The sequence below is a fragment of the Gavia stellata genome, chromosome 3 (assembly GCF_030936135.1).
Source record: "Gavia stellata isolate bGavSte3 chromosome 3, bGavSte3.hap2, whole genome shotgun sequence".
Lineage (NCBI taxonomy): Eukaryota > Metazoa > Chordata > Aves > Gaviiformes > Gaviidae > Gavia > Gavia stellata.
The window spans coordinates 42,300,239-42,314,957 of NC_082596.1; positions in this window are offsets into that span (position 1 = coordinate 42,300,239).

Sequence of the window (14,719 nt, forward strand, 5' to 3'; positions counted from 1 at the left end):
CACCGATTTAAACCTTAAAACCTCACTCGAGTCTACTCTGAGGTTTCCATAATCCAAACTGCAGTATTTAAAAACGTAGGATTTCTTCACAAAGAAATAAGCTGATAGGGAAACTCAGCAGCAGACGATTAAGCATTTGATAACTTGATGCTTTGATAAGGCGTTACCTTAATCGCTGTCACTGGGGAGCAACTGAAGTCAGGAAACTGAAAGTAGGCAGCTGGAAGAATCTAGCTACTCCAATAAATAAGCCATACTTTCTGCGCCAGAAGAGATATGAATGCTTTCTGCAGCCAAGCAGAGCACAGATCTTGAGAGAAAATAAAGTTATTTAACAAAGCAGATGAAGTATAGGAGATCACAGCCATACATATAACTAGAAACCAAGGAAATATTTACCAACAGATATTCTGCCAAAAAATTCAGTCTATTTAATGCAGACCCTAAGTTTTCACAGGCAGGAGGTGCTGAGTCACTACTCTCACATCTCTATAGCTTTCAGGTAAAAAGCTCACATCAAAAAGTGGAAGGTGTAGTCAATTTAGAGAACATGATTTTCAGAAACGTTGATTAGTGGAGTTTTGTTAGGAAGGGGCCATATCCACTAATTCCAGCAGTTTCTTCTCCTGTAGACAGACATGTTTTCATTAAAAACAACAATAAAACTAAGCTGTAATCGGCTCACTTACTCAGCATTACCCACTGAAAAGGTGGAGGAATCAAATTAAAGAAATACAAAAAAACCAGAAGTCAGGCTTCCCACAATTAATGTTGACATGTTCATATTTCACACAATGTTACAGTAAGCATTACTCTATATTACCTTTGCTGGCAAATAAATGCATAAGTATACTCAGTATTGGAGGTTTTACTTCTGAGCTGGAAACCTTAACTTTCACATTTTCTGACTTTATACACAGCTGTTAAAAAAAATTCACCCCAACTTAGACCAAGAATAATAAATTTCATCACAAAGTAAGACACCTATAAGAAACTAAGACGACCCTTACTCACCACAAAGTTTGATGAAAATACCGCTAATTTTCCCAAGCAGGAGTTACATCAACTGGCCAACTGAAAGATAGCAACGTCTCTACAAGTCTCACAGTTTCACTACCACTATTCTTGCAGCTGTGAGCATCTCACTAGAAGACTCTGGATCAGCATAGCTATCCAGTCACTATATACTGTCAGGGAAAGTTACAGTACATTTACAGAAGCAGAAGGTAATCTCCTAAATGTTAATTATACCGACAGAAAGCTTCAATTAGAATCAGATTACCAAGTCCACCACACTAATTTTTTTGTTTGCTGGTTTGCACATATGCATGTTTGAAAAACATATCTAAGAGAAAAGACAGAAAGCAGAGTTTCATTTTACCCTCATTAGTTTTCTGCCCACATTCTCAGATACTCTCTTTTCTAGTCTCCAAGACTGAGGGTTTCATTTAAGGTTTGTATCAGTTATGTATTAAGCACTCTGTGTCCATGGAAATACACATATTAGGTACAAACAAGCTGTCATTTTATGATCCACATGCACTGTTGCACCATTTATCAGGAAAATAAAAACAGAGTCCTTAATGCAATCATATGATTACTTACAAAATCAGAGCTTCTGTCCTTTCAACCTTCCTCACTGGACTTTATAAAGTTTATAAAGGTAAATGATAAAATATGCATTTATTCTAGGAACTTTTTAATGGAAGTCTAGCACTTTCCTGGAATGAATCACAAACAGTCATAAAAGCATAACAGGGAAAAAAAAAGGAACACAGAAAAACAGGTTTTCTGACCAGCGTGGTACCTGGTTCTGCAGGATGGGTTTTCTTTTTCTAGAACTAAGAAATGAATGAAAATAAGTATAGACATTATGATGGAAATAATTAGGGTTCTTAAGCATTAGTGGGCAGCCCAATAAAACAGGACTCCAAAGATGAGTAAAAAGAGATGGCATGTCTCTTGATGAAGAAATTGTCTTGGAGGGCAATGGAAGGCAGGGAAATTACGGTACTTGAACAAAGCAGCAGTATGGATGGACCTGATGGGTTTCCATCCTGCCACTCTCTTTGCTTGGCATATGACTGTTCCTCAGGTGTACAAATTAACGACAACAAAAAAGCAGTCAGCCGTTTGTCTTACCAGACCTAAATCTAAGATAACTACCTATCAAAGAGGATGGACACACCTGTCATGGGGAACCATTCCTTCAAGAAAGTCCACTCAGAAGCAGCAGATGATTGAAAGTACTCCCAAGCTGAAAGCACAAACACAGTTCAAGAGGTACCAACTACCTCGGGAATTTATGAATGGAGTTTATATGCTAATGTACAATCTCCTACCATCTTCAGTCTCTGCAAATATACACTTCTTGACAAGGAACTTGAAAGAAGAAAGCCTGTATACTTGTGAACATTCCTGGGTTTAGTGATGACGACCGAGCTAAGAGTTGAAAAAAAGGCTGTGAAACAGTAAGGAAAACAAGGTATATGACAAAAAGCAAGTATAATGATTCAAGCGACAAGATAAGATAGGCTTAAGAAGGGGCCTGGTACCATAAGTAAATATGACTAGGAAATTCAATCAGAACATCAAGTTTCTTAAGTTTTCCCTGTGAAAGGGAATAGAAAAATACCATGCTGCCTTATTACTATAAACATTAGAGAAAACCATAAAATAGGGAATGGAATTTGAAATTAAGGTAAAAGAGATCCATTGTTAAGAGTTTCTGAGGACTCCTCTAGCAGTTAAAAAAAGTCAATTAAGCTCCAAAAAAGGGCATCATTAAAGTAATTAAGAATCAGTCATTAAGGGATACCAATATATGTATGGCAATGAGATTCATGGCTTGGAGGTCTTGAAAATGGTTTAAGACTTGGACACAGCCCTGGAGATTTCCGTTTATAAAAAACGGCATACTTTCTGAGTCTTTATTGATGATCCAGGGAACATGTCAGCATACACTATCTTAAAGAATTATGTCTAAAGTATAAACAACAGCTTGGGTATAACACCTGACATAAAAATTTCTGAACTGTCCTTTTTTGAGTTTGCAATTTAGCTTTATTCATTTTCCATAGTCCCCATGAAAGCATAACCACTTTGTAGTTAGTTCATGAGATGCAAGCTAAGTAATTGGTTTGACTTTAGGACAGACATTAGAAGCAACCATATGCTATCACCATCCTTGCCTGCTATTTGGGAGAAATCTTAAAGACAAGACATTAATGAAAATATACATGAGAGTAATTATATGCAGCTGAAGAGCGAATCACATATGTTACACTACCCTGTCTGCATTCTCACAACAAACTTTCAAAAATTAGCAGCACTTAATGGGTAGAGCTAGAACTCTACTAAGCATAAGAAAAGCATGGAACTAAAAGTGTTAACTATGCATGAGAGATTTTAGACCTGACAAGGCTGACACCTCTCTCTGGCTTTTAATAGTGACGCCATTATAATTTTAAGACAGATACTCTGGAATGTATAGACACTTTCAAATGCTTTGCAACATCAAAGCTAGACAAATCTTACTCAATGCCTTCAACAGATTTGGACTCACGATTGGTTTTGTTGCAAATCCAGCCACAGTTGGAGAAGTAGGGTTTTTATGCATATTATAAAACAAATTTGCTGTAGCCTCTCATGTTCCCCTGATCTTGCCATATCCACATAAGACAAGCTGTGCAAGAGACATGGGAGTCCTAAGCCTTCTATCCTGGTACCGAACCACACATGAGATGTGTTAGTTCTCCCTTAGGTACGACCAAGGGACAATGACCCACATTCAAAACAATATAAGTGACACTCAATCCCATTAAATGATCAGATCAAGACAGCTCTCGTGTTTTCAGGACACAGTTAGATGGTGAGGTAAAACTTGCCCAAGCATTTTTGCCAGGGAACGATGCTAGGAAACTGCAAGAGTGGTTCTCCAAAGTGCCTGAAGACTACAGGCATTATAGCACTTTCATCAGAACTGTGGGAAGTCTGGTAAGTATGAAAGTGCCAGATGATGACTGAATACTGAGCCATGCACACATTTTTGAGGAGATTCAGATCTTGCTCACTGCCCAACACAACAAGAACTAGACTTAACAATATGAGCTTGAGAACTAGAATAAGTACAAATAATTAATAATGAGACATTTGAAAACACAGAGAACAAAAAAAGTTATGCACTTCATAAAAAATAAGAAGCAATTGGCAAGAGGAATCAGCTGACAGAAACAGTCATCGATTTATCATTTCATTAGGCGTGACTGGAATACAGATGAACATTACAGCCTGTAAAGGCAAATTTTGCTCTGGTCTGAAAGACTCTCCAGCTCACACTTCTACATGCAAGTTTCCAGGTAAAGACTTTTCATCAGCAAGTTATTAAAACCCCAAAGCAGCAAGAATTTAGTTTAACCTATATTCACTTGAGGACAGCCACTTGCTTACCCTGTGTCACACCCAGACCATGCAGTACAACTAGGAAGACTAACCTGGTTCCTGGTTATCCAACTGTAATTGTTTCTCTTTGGATGTTTTACAGCTGGAAAAGGAAATGATACAGACAGATGAACTCAGTTTTGGACTTTACATCAGTCAACAGATGAAACGTTAGTAATAACAGACATGAAACAGATACATTGCCCATGATAGGAAATTCTAATCCTACAGCTGGGCTTCAAAAAACCCCACAGTCCACTTTGCTGGGAATAAGACGACACACAAAGCTTTGACTTGGGGTCAGGCCACAGGGTCAAACATACATAGAGGACATAAATCAGAGATTATTTCTAAAACTTACTTTCCAAAGCACAAGAGAGCAAGTGCCAAAGTATTTATAAAACACACCAACACTTAAAAAAGCCAGGTACAAAGGCAATATGTAGTAGCATACAGACCTCAGCCAGGCACAGATGTGCTGCCTGCTACAGTGGTCAGTCCTACTCCCTGTCACCAGCCAAGCTTGGGGACCCGGCTCAAATCTTCTGGCTCTCACACCCAGGTTTCACCCACATCGGACCCTAAGGCAGGGGAACTCCCTGGGACAGTACGTAACTGGGGATTACCCCAGGACCCCACACCAATCTGGGGAGTCAGGGAGGGTCAGGTCAACACACTTCAGAGTACACACACTACAAGCTTTTCCTAGAAACTATATTAAAGTATGACTGTTGTTTATTAAATATACCTAATATTGGACTACAAAAGACTACAAGCAGTTTAATGCTTCCCTTCATAACCTGTTTCAATACTTTACTATCATCATTGATAGGAAAAGTAAAACGGTATCACAAAGAGCAGGAAAAAGAGCGCTGGGTATAGGATATCAATGACCCAACTTTAATGAGGCAGTAGAAGGAGCCCTTGCACACCCAGCGATGGATGGAGATGGGACGTCTTACGAAAAGCCTTCCTCCCTAGACCACAAGAAGTGGAGCCCACCCCTAGGCCATGGGCTCAGTGCTTAGGACAACCCAGTAGGTATTTATAAAAGCAAGGATTAAGCACAACATGTGAGCTCTGTAAAATCTACCTTCATCAGAGGCATTTAATGAGGTTCTTGTGCTGCACACAATGATTTTGAAAAGCAGAGCAGGAAACAGCTTCATATACTGATGCAACTTTAGCTTAGAAACAGGCATTTAAAGCATTTTGGTACAGAGGTAAAAAAATAAGTAAGATCCCACAATTGTTTACTTTTCTTTGTTTAAAGCTAGTTATCAAAATCTGGTTATTGGTTAAAAGATTTTAATGAAAATACGAATTATTACTACCCAGAATTTCAGTGTAGTGCTACAGCACTTCCATACCCCAGAGGAAGCAAAACCAGGCAACTGCTCTGCTCCAAGTAGCGGGAAGCTGGCAAACACAGGCAAGGGGCAAGCAGCCAAACCAACTACTAATGCTAAGAGCAGTATAAATCAACAGTTTGAATCAGAAGGTTTTACACTTCCTTTCTGAGGACTTAACCCACTTATTGCTTCTTTTATAAACATTTATCAACCTTGTATCAGGTCACTATGATAAGGCATGAAAGTGGAAACAGTTGCAGAATACCTCCATCAGTTTGACCTTGATTTGGGTCACTTTTTTTTGTCAAATGACAAATCAGGAGCAAAGTTTAAGAGACTATATTCTCATACTGTTCTGACAACTCATAAACCTAAACTTTTGACACTTTTTTTACTCCTTATAAATAAAAATATCAATCAGGACTTTCCTCTGCAGTTGCATCGTATCAACAGATGCAGCATGAAAAGCCACAGACAGCTGATAGGGCTTTTCCATGGGTTGCCATGCGCATAGTCTTCCTTTGATAAATCTTACCCTCATTTAACAGCACTGAGGTCAGGGAAGAAGGAAAGAGCATACAGTATTTTCAAAAAGCTTTCAAAACAGGAACAGAATTCATAAAAGTAGATAGTTATTTCACAGCCTCAGTCAGAAAGGAATAGTAAGGACACACACGAGGTTGCAACTTGCCAGTTGCACATCATCCGTCCATAAAGCAAGGTCTCTTTTCTACCCTGAAGCTAAAGGGCAACTGAGTGCTCATCCTACCTGTCACTCATTCTGCAACTACCTAGCAATTCTTTAAATAATAGAGATGGACTGCTAACACTTGCACTGGATAATCTTTGGAATTTCAAATGATCCCACAGCTAAGAAAATAATGCTGGTCATTTGGGTTACAAAAAGATCTCCAATAACACGTGCAACCATTTCGTATATCAAAATACGTATTTTTCACTAGAGGCGCTCACATATCCCTAATGATGCATATTTTGATGATTTCACCAGACTAACAAAGGTCAATATGGCATTCTCCCTTGTAAAGTTGATAACATTTGCTATATCAGAAATGCTGATGTTCCTGCAGAAAATTCTGTGCAAGTTATCTACAAAGATAGGCACCCAAACAAATATTAAAACCCAAACATTGAATTTGAACATTCTGAATTGTAAACTCAAATATATGAGGCATCCAAGAAGGTGCTTGTGTAACATACAAAATTAAGTATCAAAAGCACTAGAGACAAAGGAACAAACTTTAAAATGAAGTCCAACATCTAAAAAGTTTTCTACCTTGATCTTTATTGCAGTGCTATCATTTCTACTGCTACATTTTCATACTGTACAAACAATGCATTTAAGTTTCCAGTTATTATGTTTCTGTGCTAATAAAAAAGGGGATACATTTTCAGAGGTGTGCCTCCTCAGACCCTACTGAAGGGTTTCATATGATGCAATTCAAGACAGAATATGTTTCAATTTGCTTGCCACAAAATATGGAATGATTATTTTATTACACTTTAAAGAAAAAGTAGTATACCAAAAGTCACCATTTGGTCACTAACTATAAAAGTTACAATAAAATATGTGGGGTGTGAACAAAATTTTATAGGTATACTTAAAATACATTTGACATTTTTCTCTCCTTTATGTTTTTAATGATCTTGATAATCTTTGCTCATTTTATATGCAAATAACCTAACTACACAAGTTAATTTTAATCCAGCAAATTTCAAGTGATTTTCAACATACAAAGAATTGTTGGGAACAAACTTTCTTTGTATTGATACTACTGTAGCACTTACACTGCATAGCAATTTATTCAGGATGTTATAATTTAGTCCTGCGTGGGTGTCAACTGACTTGCTTCACAGTCTGCTTCACATCTACAGTAGTTATTCAAGAAGAAGATGCAATTATATTAGTCACATGGGCTGACTACAATGTCTAAGGCTTCTGCACATCTCACTTTGGGAAGTTAGGACTTGCAACTCCACACATCGGAAGACTTTCCCTAAAAACGATAAATACAATGTTTCTTGTATTCTGTCAGCACAAAACCAAGTTTTGCAGGGCAGACAGGTGTCATCGGCAGTTCCTCTAGCAGCAGACAGGCAGGCTTTCTGCCCTCCTCCCACATCCACAAGGATCTTGGGCAGGAACAGGAGAAAAGGAAAGTGTCAATACAGGAGCCCTGAACACAAACTTTTTAACTTAAAATGACTTTTTCTCCCTCAAGTTTGCACTCCCTGATACAGTGTTAGACATGGAAATACAGACTAGTTCTCTAAACCTTCACGTTTGAAGGAACTACTCCAGAAACAACTTCAAGATGCCAACACAGATGGCATCTAACTTACTTAACCTAATTTTTTTTGTCAAGTACAGCAGCCATAGCTTATAAACAGCATATTTTAGAGATGCCTCTTACCTTGATTTACAGAGCTTGCAAACTGATGGAAAATTCGTTACATCCCCTGTGTAAGTTGTTCCATGATTAATTATCCTAATTTAACTACCTTTGCTTTTGGTTCTAGAATGACACAGAAGCTTGAGGGAAAATTAAAGGCTTCACAACAACTGTTTTCCCTGAGTTTGTTTAAACTCCTAATACAGTAGATTACTGTAGGTGAAAGAGCCAAGAATTCCCCTATTCTTCAAGTTTATATATTTAACAGCACTTTTCCCAATTTCTCCGGTTTACATATTTAACACCGGACCTAGGCACTGATGCTGCGGAGCTAAACACACAGGGCAATGACTGCCGAGGAAGAGGAATAGGGAAGCCAGACAAGGCCAAGGGAGAGGTTTCATGGTTTAGTATCTCCTAATGAATTAACACAAGAATTGGCAAGCTTTCAAATTTGTTTATTTTGCTGACATGGGTGTTCTCACAAAAGAAAAAAAATAATTTGGTCCTGTGGCCAGAGCTTGTTTTAGCAGCACCACGAGACCTGTTTTGGGTGGAAGGCGATCAGCCGTGGTCAGGAGGCTGCGGCAGCGCTGGAAGGCCGGGGCCATGGCGCGGGGCCTAGCCTGGACAGTGGGAACACGCAGCGGGGAAATGTTGAAGGTCCCCAACCCCAAGCACAGCCCCGCACCAAGAAACACACGAAACCATTCCCACATCAGCTCTGAAGCAGACCAGGAGAGCCTGCACCTGTGAGCTTTTATGGTGGTGATCAAAAACACATGGGGGAAGGAAAGCATTTTAATGCCCCGATGGAAAGGGAAACACTCCCATCCATGTCTGAGGGCAGTGGGTTCCTCCCCCACCACTGCTTCCCCAGTCAGGAAGCTTTCTAGCCATGGAGGATAATTTTTGTTGAATAAAGCCTTAAGTTATTAATAAGAATGAAATCTCTTGACCTAGATTTTCTCCTAGCTTAAAAAAAAAATATCCGTATACACACACAACACAGCCTTCCTCTACAAACACTATCATTTTATACTTATCATACACCAGAGCACTTCAAAACAGATATTTCACAACGAAAACAAAGGCTTTTCTTGCCCCTCCCTTACCCAGCTTTGTGTAAGAACATGAATACAGATAACGTTTGATTAGAACAGAAACCTGAACCCCAGGTTGAATGTACTTACTTTTCAAAAGCATTTTACAATTTGATTTTCTTTTTGCCTGCTGTGATAATTGATGAAAACTACACAGGGATTAAAATAAGCACAGGTGTGTGTCTACACAGTTCAAAGAGATTTGATCTCAAATGAAAATAATAATAAAAAAACTTGAGTATTTTTAGGAATGGATTTAAAACAGCCTAACCAAATAAGCCTAGATTAAAAGTAGGATTTTACAGTCCAGATTTCATGTTACTGAAATTTGAAAATCATATTTCAAAATGTATCAGAAACCTTTGCGAGCAATACCTGATTTAAGCTGGTATTAACAGCCCTCCATATCATAAGTGTCAGAGTGGATCCAGAGGAAAAATAAAGGCACTAAAAAGCAGTAAAGAGCACTAAAATACAAACAGGCCTGTATAACAACAGACACTTGGCGCTAAATCAACATTATTTTTAAATATGTGAGAGGTAAATGGAAAGCCCATGAGCTGAGAATATTTTACTGCCAATATACAAATCTGCACAAAACCCATGCTTATTTTCTTTGCCAAATTTATACTGCTACAGCTGGATCACAACTTCCTTACACCCGTGAGGTCAGGAACCATTTGAAAAGACATGCATGAGACAGCTAATCTTTGTGCCAGCTAATCATACCTAATGCAAAAAATGTGAATTTCCCCATTTTTCTGTTCCAGTCTCCTTCAGCAAAGCTAACTAGCATGTGCAACAAATTTGGGATTAGCAACTACTTTGTTAAACAGATTTAAAAGACAAATACACACAAATCACACAGGATAAAGAATTTATTCTGTGCTCAAGGCATATCGCTGAGCTTCTATGAGAATCGAAAAAAACAGCACTCAATTGTATAGAAAAAAATTAATTTGTCTCAAAGGCATCTCTACACTTATGTAGACATTTTTATATAACAGCTATTTTCTTCCCTGATCTACCTAAAACACTGTTCCTACAGTTCCTACAGTAACATATAGTCAATCTTTTTTTTGAAACAGAATCCAGTATATTTTTAGGCCTCTCAATAATAAATAGATAGATCACAGATGGAAGAATCCCCTTCCTTTCCGCCCCACCCCTTCCAGGGGGGCAGCTCGTGGCTCCCTCAATGTGGGACACGAGCTAATTAGCAGTACCTCCAAACAGGCTTAATTTTCATTTAAGCATCTTTTTGATTAGTGAGAATGAGGGAATGCGGGCAATCATTTTGCAGAAACACATCAGTGAAATTGCCAACATCTGAAATTTTCCAAGCAGCCCTGTAACTACCCTTACCTCCATGCATTTTCATGTATGTCTTACCACAGATTTGTTTTTTTGTAGCATCCACTACAGTGGGTGTTATTACAAATCTAAATTAACTACATCTCCACGTCAAAAAATCTTACTGACTTAGAGCTTTTGAAACCTCTCAAGTTTTGACTTCAGATTTTCACATCAACCCTCAGAGGTCTCACCAGGCCACCAAGCCCCATCTTTCAACAGACTAGTAAAGAAACTGAAATTAAGACATGAAAACCTGGCAAAAAATTAACATCACCAACATGTGCTTCTAGTATTTTTTAATTTAAGCAAAAAGCCATCAGTTACTATTACTACACAATTCAAAAACATTTCCTTTAAATTTCTTAGGACACTAAGAAACTAATTTTCCTATTGCTTAAACCAGCTTGTATGCTAGATACTGTTTTAATTAATGATGATAGATGATTTAAATAGCTCCCTAAATACAAAAATTCTGAGGATAAACAAAAGGAACTGTGTAAGGAGAAAAGAGTCTTTTACAAACTTCTTGATCAATTAAACACATTGGTGAACAAATTTAGTTGCATGTTTTCATCCTGGCCGATATTAATTTTAGATGCAGTTCAATTTGTGCACAACCACATTTAAAACTGCAGGGATCACTAAAAAAGCGATCAAATGATTTTTCACATTTCACAAAATTCTGAAGATCAGTTCAAGCCCTGAGGAAGACAAAAACTGTGGCTTTAGTAATAAAGGATATCATTCTGTACATAAGAAACCATATATATTTACCGTAGAGTTAAAAATTAACAAAAAGTAGACTAAAGCATTCATTGAAAAAAAAAAATTAAGACTTCAGATCCTAAATAATTTACATACTTTGAAATAACCTAAATCTAAAATTGCTATCATTTAGTTTTAATTAACAGATAACTAATTCCTTTTACTGCAAGAATTTGCACAGCACATGGCTAATTACTACCCTGAGAAGAGTCCAGGGAGGGGAAAAAATAAAAAAAAGGCATCAATCTTAACATAGTCCATCAATACAATAAAAATCAAAACACCGTTGTTAATGCCCTTTTTTTTTTGAGAGCAAGTATAAATAAAAGTATAAATAAAAACATGCTCTTTAACACATAGGCCACTAAACAGGAATAAGACTGTAAAGTGAATCTGCACGGGAAACCCAGAGATTAGGGCTGAAACTCTACTCTAATCCTTCTGTCCACAGAGGGAGCGGTCACCCGGCAGCATGTGGTCTGGGCATGCACCTGCAATACACAGGCAGGATTTATCATACAAAAAGATCAAGCTTTGTGTACGAAAAGTTTCTTTTTGGCTTAGGAAGTGGAATATGTGCCTCAAAAACAAACAATAAACACACATATCAGCTTGTCAGTTATTTTGCCAGAATGATACCTGGATGTGACACATGTACACTCAACCCATCATTCCTCAGAATGGACTTGATAGTGAGAAAAAAGCTCAAGAAAACAGAAAAACACTCTTGTTGCGAGCATACTAAACAATTCAAGTTGACACAGTCATACCACACCGCTAGTCTGTGAACTTTGCATTACTTTTCTGTAAATTCGTGGATTAACTGATGAAGTCTAAGCAGTTGGTAAAGGTCTTCACGAACTGAGGAGGGGAGGAGCAATCCTTCAAACACAATGGAATTGCCCTAAGGATGAAATAATCTTAAAAGATAGTATCATTGATCTGGTGCTGCAAAATGACTAGTAAAAGGGCAAGGTTCATCATTAAATACCATTTCCTTTTGCCTCACACAATCTTTCCTGATACTTTTATACTGCAACGTGAAGTGAAGTCATGGAAGGTGCTACAGCAGGAAACTTCCAGCTGGGCTCGGGACCTCAGGAATTCCTGCTGTCGCTAACTGGGAGCTCTTCGAGTGCACCTGGGAGTTAAGTGAATGTCAGCCATTCAGAAGTCCATGGACCCATTTTGTTTCATGGAAAGATCGGTCCACTATTAAAAAGTGCATGGGGAGGGGTTTCTAAATCCTGTGATTATAGGTTTGGCAAAGAGTGCAATAAAAAAAAGGAGAACCACAGAGAACGATATACTTTCCAGTGCAGCAGCTTTGAGAAGTCTCCATTTTCCACTGAGACTGAAACTACTGCTTTCAGGCCTAAGCCATTTTGTCATAAAAGTTTAAATACCAAAGCAGCAAGAGACATTTTGCTTGCATTTGGTGCTGCTTCTCTTAAAGTGGAGTAGAATTTAATTTGGCAAGATTTACCCATAAACTGGGTTCAACTCCTACCCTATTTGTAGCCAACACTGACAATAAAACCACCATTTAACACCGGGAAGTGGAAACATTTGCAGGCTATTTTCTGAGCCTTCCCCCTCAAGTGTACATGCAAGCTGACTGTCATCGGGACTGGTTTAATACCACGTCATATTTTACCATCAGGTATTTTTCTTGCCTGAAGAAGTCAGCTGCAGTCCACCAGCAGATATCAAAGAGCAAGGGAGAACTTATTTGTTTCCATACACCATACGCATGCTTGTTTGTTTGAAATGAAGCTACAGGATCATGTTACTAAGTATATAAAGAATTTTACGGTGTTCATTATTATGTTAAAGCAGTCAGACATCAGCTGCCATATTTGAGCTTTGAAGAAACTGTCACAGGCAAGTTAACACGCTCCTAAAAACTGGCGCTCCCTGCGCTGATACTAAAAGATACTTGGAGAAATAGAATAGCACTTCACCGTCCAAACTGAAGACTTTTACATAATTAAGATATGCAAATGGAGGGGAAATAAAAAGCAAAACAAAGTCTTTAAATGAGCTGACTATACCTGTGACCACTTTCCTACTTATAAAGCCACATCCTTGATTTTCAGCTTAGTAAGAAAAAAGGCTCAGATTGTTATTTTGAATCTGTAATTTCTGAATATTATTACAGTGTACTGTTACTGACAATCAAGTACTAACACCAATGGTTACTTAAAACTTCGTGGTAATTATATAACTTATCCTTTTTAAACAGTTTACTGTATTAAATGCTAAATAGCTTTATCCTGCATAAAATTAAGCCAAAAATGCAACAGAGCATCTTCACTGCAATTCTCAGTTTTTCCTTTGAAAAGCAAACTCATTATGCTCTATAAAGAGAATAAAGCCTCTAAAAGACGACTAAATTCTTTCTTTCTCAAAGCCAGGCTCTGAAGAGACTGCATAAAAAAAAGATTTTATTCTTGGCTCAGATACAAACATTTGGGAATCACTACTTTTGAGCAAGGACTCACCCACTTAAAGGCAGAAGAATTTATTATGAAAACCGGTGTGAAATTTCAGGGGGAAAAAAAACCCCACACATTTTGCACTTCCCAGCTTTTGGTAGTTCTCCAGATAAGACAAAAAAAAAAATCTCAAAATAACCTCTTCCCCATATAACTGTTTTCTCATAGATGTTGCCAAGTTATCTTATACCACCAGCGAGAACTTCTTGTAGAAGTAATTACTTCCAGACAAAGCAACTCAGAGTACAGTCATTAAGTGAAAATTAAAAGCATTTGAGGTATTTTAGAAGAGATACCTAAAAGTGGAGCCTGGGGAATACATTTCATGAGGTGCCCACCACAGGCTGCCTTGCCACTCGTTTGTTCAGTGCCCTTCAGATGCCATCGGGGAGCAACACTGTAGCTCAGGGATTGAGGGCCACCTCTTCCAGACCCAGGACAAGAGATGAGTTTGAGTCCAGCCCCACCGCTAAGGACTATGTTCCTATCATAGCTAATGGCCCTCAGAGGAGCAACGCTTCTCCTCTGGATGCAGACCATGTACCATAACTGTTTCCCCGGATTCGGTCCAAACCAGGTGCAAAAAAGGAACGCTCATCTAGAAAATTTTATCAGGTCCCTACAGAAATATTAAGGACTTTTAAACAAAGGGTATCATTTGTGCGTGTACACATGTGGACACCATTGTGTTATGGCAAAAATACCAAGGGATGGGGAGGAGGATTCAGTCCTTTGTCTCCAAGATGACTCAAGATTACCTGGAGACATCCACATAATGTTTCTTGAATGCTGAG